A 14,112-nucleotide genomic window follows, 5' to 3' on the forward strand; every position below is an offset into this window, starting at 1 on the left:
CACCTGCATCGCTGCTAACTTATCACCCAGGAGGGTCGGCCTGATGGTGTTGAAAGCACTGGAAAAGTCAAAAAACATGACCCTCACAGTGCTCGCCGGCTGGTCCAGATGGGTGTAGACACGATTGAGCAGGTAGATGATGGCGTCCTCTGTTCCGAGACGAGGCTGATAAGCGAACTGAAGGGGATCCAGGTGTGGTCTTACTATGGGTCGCAGCTGGTCCAGGATGAGCCTTTCCAGGGTCTTCATGATGTGGGAGGTCAGTGCCACGGGCCTGTAATCCTGGGGGCCACTGGGACGAGGCGTCTTTGGTACAGGGACGAGGCATGATGTCTTCCACATCACCGGGACCCTCTGCAGACTCAGACTCAGCATAAACAGTTTATGAAAGACTCCACACAGCTGGGGGGCACAGGTCTTGAGGACAAGGGGACTCACTCCGTCTGGTCCAGCAGACTTGCCTGAGTGAAGTCTCCTCATTTGCATCTCAACCTGGTATTGAGTGAAGCTGAATACCAGCTCCTGACACCCCTCCCCCACGGAGGGGTGTCAGGAATCTCACAGGAGGCAACATGTGAAGAGAGAGGCTGGCACAGTGGTGTGGCTCTGGATTCCAGGCTGACTACAGGTGAGGTTGTGGGGGTGGGAGCAGACACTGTGGTGTCGAATCTATTGAAAAACAGATTCAACTCGTCGGCTCTATTCTCACCTCCCTCAGCTCCCCTGCTGTTGGTTGGCCTGAATCCAGTGATGGTCTTCATGCCCCTCCACACCTCTCTCATGCTGTTCTGCTGGAGTTTCCACTCCAGCTTCCTCCTGTAATTGTCCTTAGCCTCTCTGATCTTGTCCTTTAGTAACACCTGGACCTTCCTCACCTCCTCTTTGTTGCCCCCTCTGAAAGCCCTCTTCTTGTTGTTGAGGAGGGCTTTGATGTCCTTAGTCACCCACGGCTTGTTATTTGGGTAACAATGAACAGTCTGAGCTGGAACAATGGAGTCGGTGCAGAAAGTTATGTAGTCTGTGATACACTCAGTAAGCCCATTGATGTCCTCGGCGTGAGGCTCACAGAGTGTTTCCCAGTCGGTCACCTCGAGACAGCCCTGTAGTTCCGCTATTGCCTCCTCTGACCACCTCCTAACAGTCCTGGTGGTCACAGGTTCCCTCCTCACAATTGGCACATAGCGGGGGGTGAGGTGAATCAGGTTATGATCTGACCTACCAAGTGGGGGAGGGAGGAGGAGCTGTATGCATCCTTGACGTTAGCATACAGTAAGTCTAAAGTTTTCTCTCCCCTGGTGGGACAGTCCACATATTGTTTGAATGTTGGTAGTGTATTGTCCAGTGATACATGGTTGAAGTCACCCGAGATCACAATAAAGGCACTCGGGTGCTGAGTCTGTAGCCGAGCTATGGCAGAGTGGATAGTGTCACATGCAGCTGTGGGGTTAGCAGAGGGGGGAACATAAACAGCCACCAAGATGACGTGAGAGAATTCCCTGGGTAAATAATACGGCCTGAGTCCAACAGCACACAGTTCAGTGTCCAGTGGAGATGTTATATTGGTTTCACTGGTAAAAATAAATAATTGAAATGGGTATATATTTGTTTTTTGTTAAGTTGCCTAATAATTATGCACAGTAATAGTCACCTGCACACACAGATATCCCCCTAAAATAGCTAAAACTAAAAACAAACTAAAAACTACTTCCAAAAACATTCAGCTTTGATATTAATGAGTTTTTTGGGTTCATGGTTGTTGTTCAATAATAAAATTATTCCTCAAAAATACAACTTGCCTAATAATTCTGCACTCCCTGTACTATACGCTTCTTCTGGGCTATATTCTCAGCAGCATATTAAACATATCAGGTCCCCATGAGGAGAATCATGTGCTAACGGCTGTCTAAATGACTCGGGTAAAGTTTGTAGCATGCTTGCTTGTTGTATTTGTCTGCTTCCATATGTCTTTGCACTAGGATGATGTCGGCGTAAATGTGCAGTCATATTTGTTGTGTTCCCACTAGTGCTGTCAGCGTTAATCTCGTTAAAATGACGTTAACACCATAACGTGGCAAATCTCCGTTAACGAGTTACCGCGGATCGCTCCGTGCATGGGGCTGGACGGCATCAACACGTTAACGAGCTAACTGTGCTAACGCACTAGTTCCCACCGATATAATTGAGCATTGCGTGGCACATCCGACATACTGTTTTACCTTTGTCCATCAGGGTCATACTTCACATGAAAACCAAAAGAGTTCTAGATGGAAGCCCCTGTCAGGCATCATAGCAGCTAAGATGAACAGGCACATGGCTCAATACATGAGTGGGGCACAGAAAGGGATGGGCAAGAAGAGTAAAACACCAACTACTGGTCGACAGAGCAGTCGCCCGAGACTGCAAGACTAGGCTGACCAACCTGTGCACTGCCTGGATTGATTACAAGAAGCCTACAATGCTATGCCCCACACCTGGATCCTGGAATGCCTAGGCCTATACAAGATCAACAGGACCCTAAGAGCCTTCATCAGGAACTCAATGGGGATGTGGCGTATAGAGGCCAACTCCAAGCCCATAGCACAAGTCACCATCAAGTGCGGGATCTACCAAGGAGATGCTATGTCCCCACTGCTGTTCTGCATAGGCCTGAACCCCCTCAGTGAGATCATTAACAAGACTGGCTACGGATACCGACTACGGAACGGAGCAGTTGTCAGCCACCTCCTCTACATGGATGACATCAAGCTGTATGCCAAGAGTGAACGAGACATCAATTCACTGATCCACACTACCAGGCTATACAGCAATGACATTGGAATGTCGTTCGGACTGGAGAAGTGTAGTCGGATGGTAACAAAGAGAGGGAAGGTAGTCAGAACTGAGGGGATTGAACTACCAGAAGGCAACATTACAGACATAGAGGACAGTTACAAGTACCTGGGGATCCCACAGGCAAATGGGAACCATGAAGAGGCTGCCAGGAAAGCTGCAACCACCAAGTACTTGCAGAGCCGCTTAAAGAAATACCAGAGATCAGGTGAGTCCTGAGGAGTCAGCTGAACGGTAAAAACAAGATCCAGGCCATCAAAACCTACACCTTGCCTGTGATCAGGTACCCTGCTTGGATAATAAGCTGACCAAAGGAGGAGTTAGAAGCCACTGACATCAAGACCAGGAAACTCCTCAACATGCATGGAGGGTTTCACCCTAAGTCCAGCACCCTAAGGCTGTATACCAAGTCGAAGGAAGGAGGCCAGGGACTGGTGAGCATCAGCACCACGGTCCAGGATGAGGCAGCGAACATTCATGAATGCATGAGGAAGATGCTGATGGGAAGGGACGTGAGTACTCAGACTGTGCTTACTAAACGCCATTAGATAAGATCTTGGAGAAGCTCACGGCTCTCCAACAGGAATTTGATAGACTTGGTGACCAGTTACGGACACCTGTGGAATTGAAATGCAGTTTGTTCGCACTAACCCAAGCAACCATGACCTTCACTCATGCAGTTACTCTGTCGCCAGCTGGCCCCAAGGCCGAGGCTGGCTGGAACAACAAAATTGTCCCTGATAACGGGACTGACTTTTGAAATAAAATATGTATATATATTAGGGGTGGGAATTTAACGTGTTAATTGTGATGAATTAATTTGAAAAAAAGTAGCGCATGAAAAAAATAAAGCCTTTAATTGCACTTTGCATTCCTAGATTTCCTTGTATACCGATTACACCGATGCACATATCAGAGTGTGGTGGGGCGTGGTTGGAGGTTCTGCGGCAGGGAAGGCAGATGCACCTGCGCAGCATCGCAATCATGCGTCACCAGCTTAAGAGCGGTGTAGGGTCCGGTTATTTGTGAGTGTGTCCGGCTGGCACCTGGAAAGCTGAGCCGTAAGTGTGAACAGCAACTGAAAATAAAGTGGAAATGTCAGCACATGGTGAACCGTGGCTTCATTTTGCCTCATTCCTGCCACACAGAGCTACAATGTAGTGATGTGTCAGTCGCGAACGAAACGGCTCTTTACCTCGATTAATCGAGGTTAATTAAAAGCCTCTAACTGATCATTTTTTTAATCGAGTCCCAGCACTAATGTGTATATATATATATTAGGGGTGCAACGATATTCGTATCGATATTGAACCGTTCGATACAGTGCTTTCGGTTCGGTACGCATATGTATCGAACAATACAACATTTGTAATTTATTTTACCAATTTTCCTTCTGACGATGCTGTCTGTGTTGAGCGCTCAGTGAATCTGTGTTCGACTACTCCGCCTAGGCTGCACTGTCCAGCGCAGATCCACTGAGCGCTCAACACAGACAGCATAGTCAGAAGGAAGAGCGCAGGGCACCTCCCCCACCCTCATTCAGATCTGGCGTTTGGAATTATTTTGGTTTTCATGTGACGTATGACCCTGAAGGTAAGCGAGTCATGGACTAAAGTAAAACAGTATGTTGGATGTGCCACGCAATGCTCAATTACATTGGTGTGAACTAGTGTGTTAGCGCAGTTAGCTCGTTAACGTGTTGGCCGTCTAGCCCCATGCACGGAGCGATCGGCGGTAGCTCGTTAACGGAGATTTGCCGTGTTGTGGCGTTAAGGTCATTTCAACGAGATTAACCTGAAAGCACTAGTGGGAACACAACGAATATGACTGCACATTTACGCCGACATCATCCTAGTGCAAAGACAAGTGGAAGCAGACAAAAAAAAGCAAGCATGCTACTAACTTTAGCCGAGTCATTTAGACAGCTGTTAGCACATGATTCTCCTTATGCTGCTGAGAATATAGCCCAGAAGAAGCGGATAGTATAGCTTTTATTTTGGAAAGAGCCATTTCTCTGTAATAAACTCTCTTTTCCAAAGATGAGTGATTCCTCAATCAGATACAGGGCTTGCAATATCGCTAGCCCGACGTCCCGGAGCTAGCGATTTTTTCAGTCGGGCTACCAAAATCTATCTCTGCCCTGCCCGTCGGGCTATTGTAGGAAAAATATATGTCAATGCTTTTGCATTCTTTCAGAAATGTAGCTGGGTAATTATGTCATTGGCATCGGTGAGCCACTGTCAATATGTGACATATTGAAGTCGCGTTTGAATTTGCGCTCGTTTTTTTGCTTTCACTTTGCAATCGTGCGAACTGTGTATAGAGAGCGACAGTACTGATCTGTGAGTGATGATAATTTGTGCACCAATTCCTCTGACATCGTCTTATTAATCGTTAGCTTACTATGCAAACATGACAAGTGAAATCTCCCGCAGCTTAAACATGTGAGAGGTTGATCGCGCAGAGAATCGCTGAGCTTATGTGAGTGAGTGTGTAAAAGCATTTCAGTTCTGCTGAGCCAAATAAGACAGGTCAGGGCGAAGAAGTGACAGCCAAAGAAAAGCTTACCACAAAACGGAGAAGTTATGACAAATCAGACTATAAGGCAAAAAGAAAGTGCAGCTTTATGATTTCATGGACAAAAGAATTTCTGTGGCTGCGATATGACGAGCTAAATAACCAGGGCTGCACATAAGTGGTCCGCAGGTGCGCATTCGCTGTCAAAATAAAAAACACGCACAAGGGTTAGGGTTAAATTTAAAAACTGTACTTTTGAGTTAAAATATATATTTATAATTTTAATAAATGACAAATTAAAAATGCATGAACATTTTTTTGTATCGAAAAAATATCGAACCGTGACACCAAAGTATCGAACCGAACCGAACCGTGAATTTTGTGTATCGTTGCACCCCTAATATATATATATATATATATATATATATATATATATATATATACACAGATAGATAGATAAGTAATCTTTATTACATTTTTTCTAAGATTATTTGAATTGAATTTGGTAAAACTTTAATGGGTTCTTCAACCCAGCCTCGCCTTTTCACACAAGCGCAGTCAACATGAACTCATAATCATGAACATTTGCAGCTTTCCACTGAAAGCTTACAAGTTGGGGCATCTCAACAAATCAGAGATAAGGTGATATTAAGTTTTGAGTTGGACAGGCCCAGTCAAGACTTATTTGTATTGGAATGTGTGTTATTCTGTGGGTTTACCTGACACGGGGTGAAAGCTGTTGATAAAGCAAAGCTCATTTTGGATCGAAAAGCGTAGTAAGCAGTGTGCGAGGCAGCAAGCATTGTAACAGCTCCTCCATTATAGGAATAGCTATTAAAATGATTTTACATCCTGGAATAAAGATAAAATTCTGCTTGTTAGCCTTAAATTAACATTCAATTAAGTACAGTATTTTCAAAGTACTGCTTTGTCTGGGTTTTTTGTGTTTGCTTTGATTTTGCTCTTCTTTACAGTCCATCCCAAAACAGCTGGATGGGATTTAGATCTGGAGACTGTGCTGCCCACTCCATGTTTTCAAGCCTACTCACTGACAGCTTGACTTTTTTTCAATTTCTCTGTAGGAAAGACCAACATTTTTAAGTGTTATGATGGTCTGTCTCTCTTCCATTGCCTTTTTCTTGACATTTTTGTGGCATTACACTACTTTCTACAGTACAATATTGTTCAACTGATGCTCACAATAGTATGATACAATAGTGGTTTCATTTCATACAGAGGAGGTTGTAAGTAATCCAGAAAACTTGGAACACCTGTAGGAATTAGTAGCACCAGCTTCCAACCTCCGTTGCTGCAGAACAGCTTTAAATTGTTAACCCATTTCATGTTTCCTGAAAAAGGCCTTTTTGTATCATTCTGAAATGTATATTATTTTTCAGTTTTGGGAATTCTTACCTTTTTTTTAACCTCCGTGAAGTATTTCACCACTTGTCTTTGTACAATTTCAGTCTTGAATGACTTGAATTGCAATAAATAAATGGAAAAATTGGGGTGTTCTAAAACTTTTATCCAGTAGTGTAGCTGAAGGAGCACAAAAAAAAATGCAGCATACATACAGTGGGGCAAAAAAGTATTTAGTCAGCCACCGATTGTGCAAGTTCCCCCACTTAAAATGATGACAGAGGTCAGTAATTTGCACCAGAGGTACACTTCAACTGTGAGAGACAGAATGTGAAAAAAAAAATCCATGAATCAACATGGTAGGATTTGTAAAGAATTTATTCGTAAATCAGGGTGGAAAATAAGTATTTGGTCACCTCAAACAAGGAAAATCTCTGGCTCTCACAGACCTGTAACGTCTTCTGTAAGAAGCTTTTCTGTCCCCTACTCGTTACCTGTATGAATGGCACCTGTTTGAACTCATCATCTGTATAAAAGACACCTGTCCACAGCCTCAAACAGTCAGACTCCAAACACCGCCATGGCCAAGACCAAAGAGCTTTCGAAGGACACCAGGAAAAGTATTGTAGACCTGCACCAGACTGGGAAGAGTGAATCTACAATAGGCAAGCAGCTTGGTGTGAAAAAATCAACTGTGGGAGCAATCATCAGAAAATGGAAGACATACAAGACCACTGATAATCTCCCTCGATCTGGGGCTCCACGCAAGATCTCATCCCGTGGGGTCAAAATGATCATGAGAACGGTGAGCAAAGATCCCAGAACCACACGGGGGGACCTGGTGAATGACCTGCAGAGAGCTGGGACCAAAGTAACAAAGGTCACCATCAGTAACACACTACAACGGCAAGGAATCAAATCCCGCAGTGCCAGACGTGTTCCGCTGCTGAAGCCAGTGCATGTCCAGGCCCGTCTGAAGTTTGCCAGAGAGCACATGGATGATACAGCAGAGGATTGGGAGAATGTCATGTGGTCAGATGAAACCAAAGTAGAACTTTTTGGTATAAACTCAACTCGTCGTGTTTGGAGGAAGAAGAATACTGAGTTGCATCCCAAGAACACCATACCTACTGTGAAGCATGGGGGTGGAAACATCATGCTATGGGGCTGTTTTTCTGCCAAGGGGACAGGACGACTGATCCGTGTTAAGGACAGAATGAATGGGGCCATGTATCGTGAGATTTTGAGCCAAAACCTCCTTCCATCAGTGAGAACTTTGAAGATGAAACGAGGCTGGGTCTTCCAACATGACAATGATCCAAAACACACCGCCCGGGCAACAAAGGAGTGGCTCCATAAGAAGCATTTGAAAGTCCTGGAGTGGCCTAGCCAGTCTCCAGACCTCAACCCCATAGAAAATCTGTGGCGGGAGTTGAAAGTCCGTGTTGCTCGGCGACAGCCCCAAAACATCACTGCTCTCGAGAAGATCTGCATGGAGGAATGGGCCAAAATACCAGCTACTGTGTGTGCAAACCTGGTAAAGACCTATAGTAAACGTTTGACCTCTGTTATTGCCAACAAAGGTTATGTTACAAAGTATTGAGTTGTATTTTTGTTATTGACCAAATACTTATTTTCCACCCTGATTTATGAATAAATTCTTTACAAATCCTACCATGTGGATTCATGGATTTTTTTTCACATTCTGTCTCTCACAGTTGAAGTGTACCTCTGGTGCAAATTACTGACCTCTGTCATCATTTTAGGTGGGGGAACTTGCACAATCGGTGGCTGACTAAATACTTTTTTGCCCCACTGTACATACATTTGGACATGAAAAGCAACAGAAAACTAAAGATAATATTTGAAGGAATAGTGAAATTGGGTAAACATGGCGTCAACATGTTAGCGCTTGTGCAGCCCCTCACACGAGGCATTAAAAAAAAAAAAAAAAAAAAAAAAAAAAAAAAAATATATATATATATATATATATATATATATATATATATATATATATATATATATATATATATATATATATATATATATACACTTGCTCTTGTTCTATACTTGCAATAATTTGTTTATATCTTAATTGTTAAGTGAAATGAACCTTAAAATTAATGTTTAACTCAGTGTGTAATGAGTTAAAGATTCCTCTAAGATCTGCACATCTAGTGTGGGTGTACAAATGGCACATAATAGATCTTTTTTTCTTTTTTTTTAAACGTACTAGTTGCTCAACTTTTCCCACCAGCCACTTGTTTACTTCATCTTCACTTTCCTTGCAGGGAATGCCACAGAGAGTTAACTTGTCTTATCGTGTTTTTTTGGAGACTGTACTTTCAGTTTTATGACCTTTATGGAAGCCTGATCATACAGTCTATAACAGATAAATGAATGATAAAAAAACACTGCATTCTTCTCTTTTAATCAAATCTTTTCATCTGCACTTTTATGATGTTGGATTTCCTTCTGATCAAATGTTCAGCAAGCATACAAATTGCTATCTAAGTGTGTTTCTCATGAAAGTTATGTCTACGTTATATTAAAATGTTTTGAATCTGTTTATTGATCAAAAATAGTCCCATTAGAATTATTTGTTCCTTTCCTTATAAGGTCTTGTTGTTACTCCACTACTCTGCTGTGTCGAAGTATTCTGAAATGAAAAGCAATTACACTATAAAAACTGTGGCTATAGCTATATTATGAAGTGCAGCCAGAGTTTAGTCAATCTCAAATATACAAATAAACAAATAGCTGCAAATGGGCTTCACCCTACTTCTTTTTAAAGAAGAACAAAACAAAGAGAGTAACGACTCCTGGTTTCAGAATATTGCAAACAATCAACTTTTCATATATTTTATGTGGAAATCAATGTTTTTATTACATTAATTTGTTAGACTCCAGTGTGTTTCGGTGAGCGAACAAAAACTTTCCCTTTTACCGTTTTTTTCCACAGCAACTTTTCCCACCAGCAGTTTGTTTACATTATTTTTACTTTTGCTTGCAGCGAATGCTGCAGAGAGTTAACTTGTCTGATCTTGTTTGTTTGCAACTGAGCTTTCAGTTTTGTGACCTTTGTCGATACTTGTTCATATAGTTTGATAAAAGACGCTGTATTCTTTTCGTTTTGTCGCAGCTTATCTTTTATGCAGGTTATAGCTTATGTTAATATGCATATCTTCAGACTGCAATTGAATATCTTTTTTAAAGTAAACTGTGTACTTTAAGATTTGATGGATTTATTTATAGCTCAATTAACTTGAGCAAGGAAAAATACACATAATGTATAGGAGCTAAAAGCTTTTTTCTCACGTGTCATCTCTGGGTGGTGGTCGTTTTGCAAAACAGAGATTGTAAACGCATGTGAGCCAAATCTTTATAATTTTTTTTCTTTATAAATCTCTTTTAATTTAAAAAACTCTTTGATAATTAAAAAAAACATTCCATGCTGTAGTCTATTCTAGTAAAAACGAATAGATTTAATTGATAGAAAAAGCAGAATAGTCCACCTTTAGTCTCGGTGTACTTTGCTGTGTGTCACTGTAATGAGACATTAAAATAAATTTTCATCATCTGGACAGCCACAGCCTGGTAAACCTGTATGGCAGAGTTTTTTCATTACAATAGACAGTGTGTATTTATATTTGTGATCATTGTGAACAATAAAAATCATGTAATAAATTATTTTTCCTTATTGTGTTGGATTTACAGTTACGTTAATTAAGTGCAATTTACTTTACTAACTCTGTGAATTATGAAGCACAGCATACAAAAACAATGGAGAAGCCTACCTATGGTAAGGTCCAGCCTGTTAAGACTGCCTTCACAACTCTAAAATATGATCTGAAAGGTTTGCAGAAATCAAATCCAAGGCATCAATCCATCCATCTTCTTCCGCTTTATCCGGGGCCGGGTCACGGGGGCAGCAGCCTAAGCAGAGAAGCCCAGACCTCCCTATCCTCACCCACCTACTCCGGGGGAACACCAAGGCGTTCCCAGGCAAGCCGAGAGATATAATCTCTCCAGCGTGTCCTGGGTCTGCCACGGGGCCTCCTCCCAGAGGGACATGCCCAGCGTGTAAAACCTGAAGCGTGTAAAACCTGAAGATAGTCAGATTAACAGAAACGGTATTTTGTCTCTATCTGCCATTCTGCAATTCATCTCATGTAAACAGTAACGTGGCGCACAGCATGACGTGAAAAAAGGTACATACCTTAACGAAACGCCGTTTACATGTGGACGAAACAGCTGCGTTTTCAAAAATACCCGTGTAGGTGTGGATGTAGCGTAAAAGAGTTAGTGGTTTATTTCCTTACTATCTGTAATTTATTACAGATTACTTGTATTTGCTTAATTGTTTACTAAATGTTTGAGGTGTGAAATAAACCGCAATGGAGCAAAATATGGGCGTGTGTGGTTGGAGGATGTGTGCGGGGGGGGGGTACATTTTACTTGTCAAGCACAGGGGGGCCTAGCAAAAAACGTTTGGGAACCACTGGATTAGCAGGTGCACTGTCCTTTCCAGCACCCTGGCATAGACTTTCCCAGGGAGGCTGAGGAGTGTGATCCCCCTGTGGTTGGAACTCACCCTGGCTCCAGGGCGGGGCCCCGGTATCCATCGAGGGAACAGGGTAAACTGTTCCCTCGATGTTTTTCTCATAAGGGTCGTCTGAACTGCTCTTTGTCTGGTCCCTCACCCAGGACCCTACCAGGGGGCAAAAGCCCCCAGACAACATAGCTCCTGGGATCCCTGGGACACACAGACCCCTCCACCACGATAAGGTAGCAATTCACAGAGAGGCAAATCCAAGCCATCATGTCCTAATGTCCATCCATTCATTTTCTTATCCAGGGTCGGGTCACGGGGGCAGCAGCCCAGACCTCCCTCTCCCCAGCTACCTCCTCCAGCTTGTCTGGGGGAACATCCAGGTGTTCCCAGGCTGGCTCCAAAGCCAACCATTACAACCTCTACAGACCCCTTTGCTAAAAACCCATATTTAAGATACTGAAATATTTTAAAGATGTCATTATTGTTTTTATCAGTCTCAAATATTTGACTATACCCATTCAAAAGCCAATCGGTTTAATCAACTTCTTTTTAAAGACACCAATATTGTTTCAGAGTATGCCAGACAATCTGCCTTGCATATGTTTTATGAGGAAATCAAATGATTCCTTACATAAATTAGTGCTGTCAGCATTAATCTCTGTAAAATTACGTTAACGCCATAACCACATTAATGCGGCAAATCTCCGTTAGCGAGCTAACGCTGATCACCCCGTGTGGGCTGCATGGCGTTGTTGCGAAATCAGTTTTACCCCTGTTCTCTTATTCGTCGAGGCATCCAGAGACGGCACCGGAACTCAGTGGTTATTTCACAAGACCTTTATTCATCTTTATTTAAGCATGCACTTCTAGAAGGGAAGACGAGGCCGGTGTGTTCCTCTGCAAAATCTTCACCCCTTTATTAGTTACAGCCAGCTTTATAGAGGCGTCCCCATCATAAAACCCCCCCACAGTGTGCTGCAAACTCTGTGTCTGTGTCTACGTCAGTGCTCGTGAGTGACTGTGTACGCATACCTGTGTGTATGTGTGTGCACGTGAGTGAGTGTGCGTGACAGTTAAAACACTGTGGGTGCAGGTGACTCCCTAGAGGTCATAAAAACCCATCTCCTATCCAGACCACAGTTATCCAGTTACAAATGTTGAGACCTTTCACAGTTCAACTGGGGGAGGGGTCTCCTACAAGTTCATGACACAGTCAGGGCTTTATTACATCGAGGGCAGTGTCAGTGTCTCTACAATAATTCTACAGTCTATGTTAACACATTTCTAAACTCTAAATCAGCTAAACATTCCTACAGCGTCAACATGTTAGCGCCGTGCAGCCCCTCACTCGGGCACTAATATATATATATATACAGGGAGTGCAGAATTATTAGGCAAATGAGTATTTTGTCCACATCATCCTCTTCATGCATGTTGTTTTACTCCAAGCTGTATAGGCTCGAAAGCCTACTACCAATTAAGCATATTAGGTGATGCGCATCTCTGTAATGAGAAGGGGTGTGGTCTAATGACATCAACACCCTATATCAGGTGTGCATAATTATTAGGCAGCGTCCTTTCCTTTGGCAAAATGGGTCAAAAGAAGGACTTGACAGGCTCAGAAAAGTCAAAAATAGTGAGATATCTTGCAGAGGGATGCAGCAGTCTCAAAATTGCAAAGCTTCTGAAGCGTGATCATCGAACAATCAAGCGTTTCATTCAAAATAGTCAACAGGGTCGCAAGAAGCGTGTGGAAAAACCAAGGCGCAAAATAACTGCCCATGAACTGAGAAAAGTCAAGCGTGCAGCTGCCAAGATGCCACTTGCCACCAGTTTGGCCATATTTCAGAGCTGCAACATCACTGGAGTGCCCAAAAGCACAAGGTGTGCAATACTCAGAGACATGGCCAAGGTAAGAAAGGCTGAAAGACGACCACCACTGAACAAGACACACAAGCTGAAACGTCAAGACTGGGCCAAGAAATATCTCAAGACTGGTTTTTCTAAGGTTTTATGGACTGATGAAATGAGAGTGAGTCTTGATGGGCCAGATGGATGGGCCCGTGGCTGGATTGGTAAAGGGCAGAGAGCTCCAGTCCGACTCAGACGCCAGCAAGGTGGAGGTGGAGTACTGGTTTGGGCTGGTATCATCAAAGATGAGCTTGTGGGGCCTTTTCGGGTCGAGGATGGAGTCAAGCTCAACTCCCAGTCCTACTGCCAGTTTCTGGAAGACACCTTCTTCAAGCAGTGGTACAGGAAGAAGTCTGCATCCTTCAAGAAAAACATGATTTTTTTTAGAATAGAATAGAATAGAATAGAATAGAATAGCCTTTATTGTCATTGTACAGAGTACAACGAAATTGGAGTGCCACTCCCTTGGTGCAAGTTTCAATAATAAATATAAATGTAAAATATAAAAAGTACAAAAAAAACAATCGTAAGTACTCAAACAATAGTATGTACAATATATACAGGATAGCAGCATTAATATAATGACAGTATGAATAGCAGCATAATATAATGACAGTGACGGTATGGAATAGGTTCAATTGTTTTTGTGCTTATTCACTACGGTGATAGCTCTGGGAAAGAAGCTATCCCTGAATCTGTTTGTCCTGGTTTTATGTGACCTGTACCGTCGGCCTGACAGTAATAGTTCAAACAGTTGGTTGCTGGGGTGAGAGTGGTCCTCTGCTGAGGTACCGAGAGTTTGCAGTGACCTCCAGGCTGGGCAGAGAGCAGCCAGTGATCTTCTGGGCTGTGTTGATGACCCTCTGCAGTACTTTCCTGTCTGCAGCTGAGCACCCTGCATACCATGTTGTTATGCCGTACGTTAGGATGCTCTCTATGGT

At 43.0% G+C, this 14,112-nt stretch overlaps 1 protein-coding gene across 1 annotated transcript in view; it reads right to left on the reverse strand.

Moving 5' to 3' along the window:
* Positions 1 to 10,792, reverse strand: part of LOC113035149 (cadherin-1) — a 52,104-nt gene extending 41,312 nt beyond the window's left edge. The window contains exon 1 of the mRNA XM_080287818.1: positions 10,503 to 10,792. The gene's annotated coding sequence lies outside the window, so the exon portion shown is untranslated. The remainder of the gene's footprint in view (positions 1 to 10,502) is intronic.
* Between the last annotated feature and the right edge of the window lie 3,320 nt (positions 10,793 to 14,112).

Source organism: Astatotilapia calliptera, chromosome 13 (assembly GCF_964374335.1).
Source record: "Astatotilapia calliptera chromosome 13, fAstCal68.1, whole genome shotgun sequence".
Classification (NCBI taxonomy): Eukaryota; Metazoa; Chordata; class Actinopteri; order Cichliformes; family Cichlidae; genus Astatotilapia; species Astatotilapia calliptera.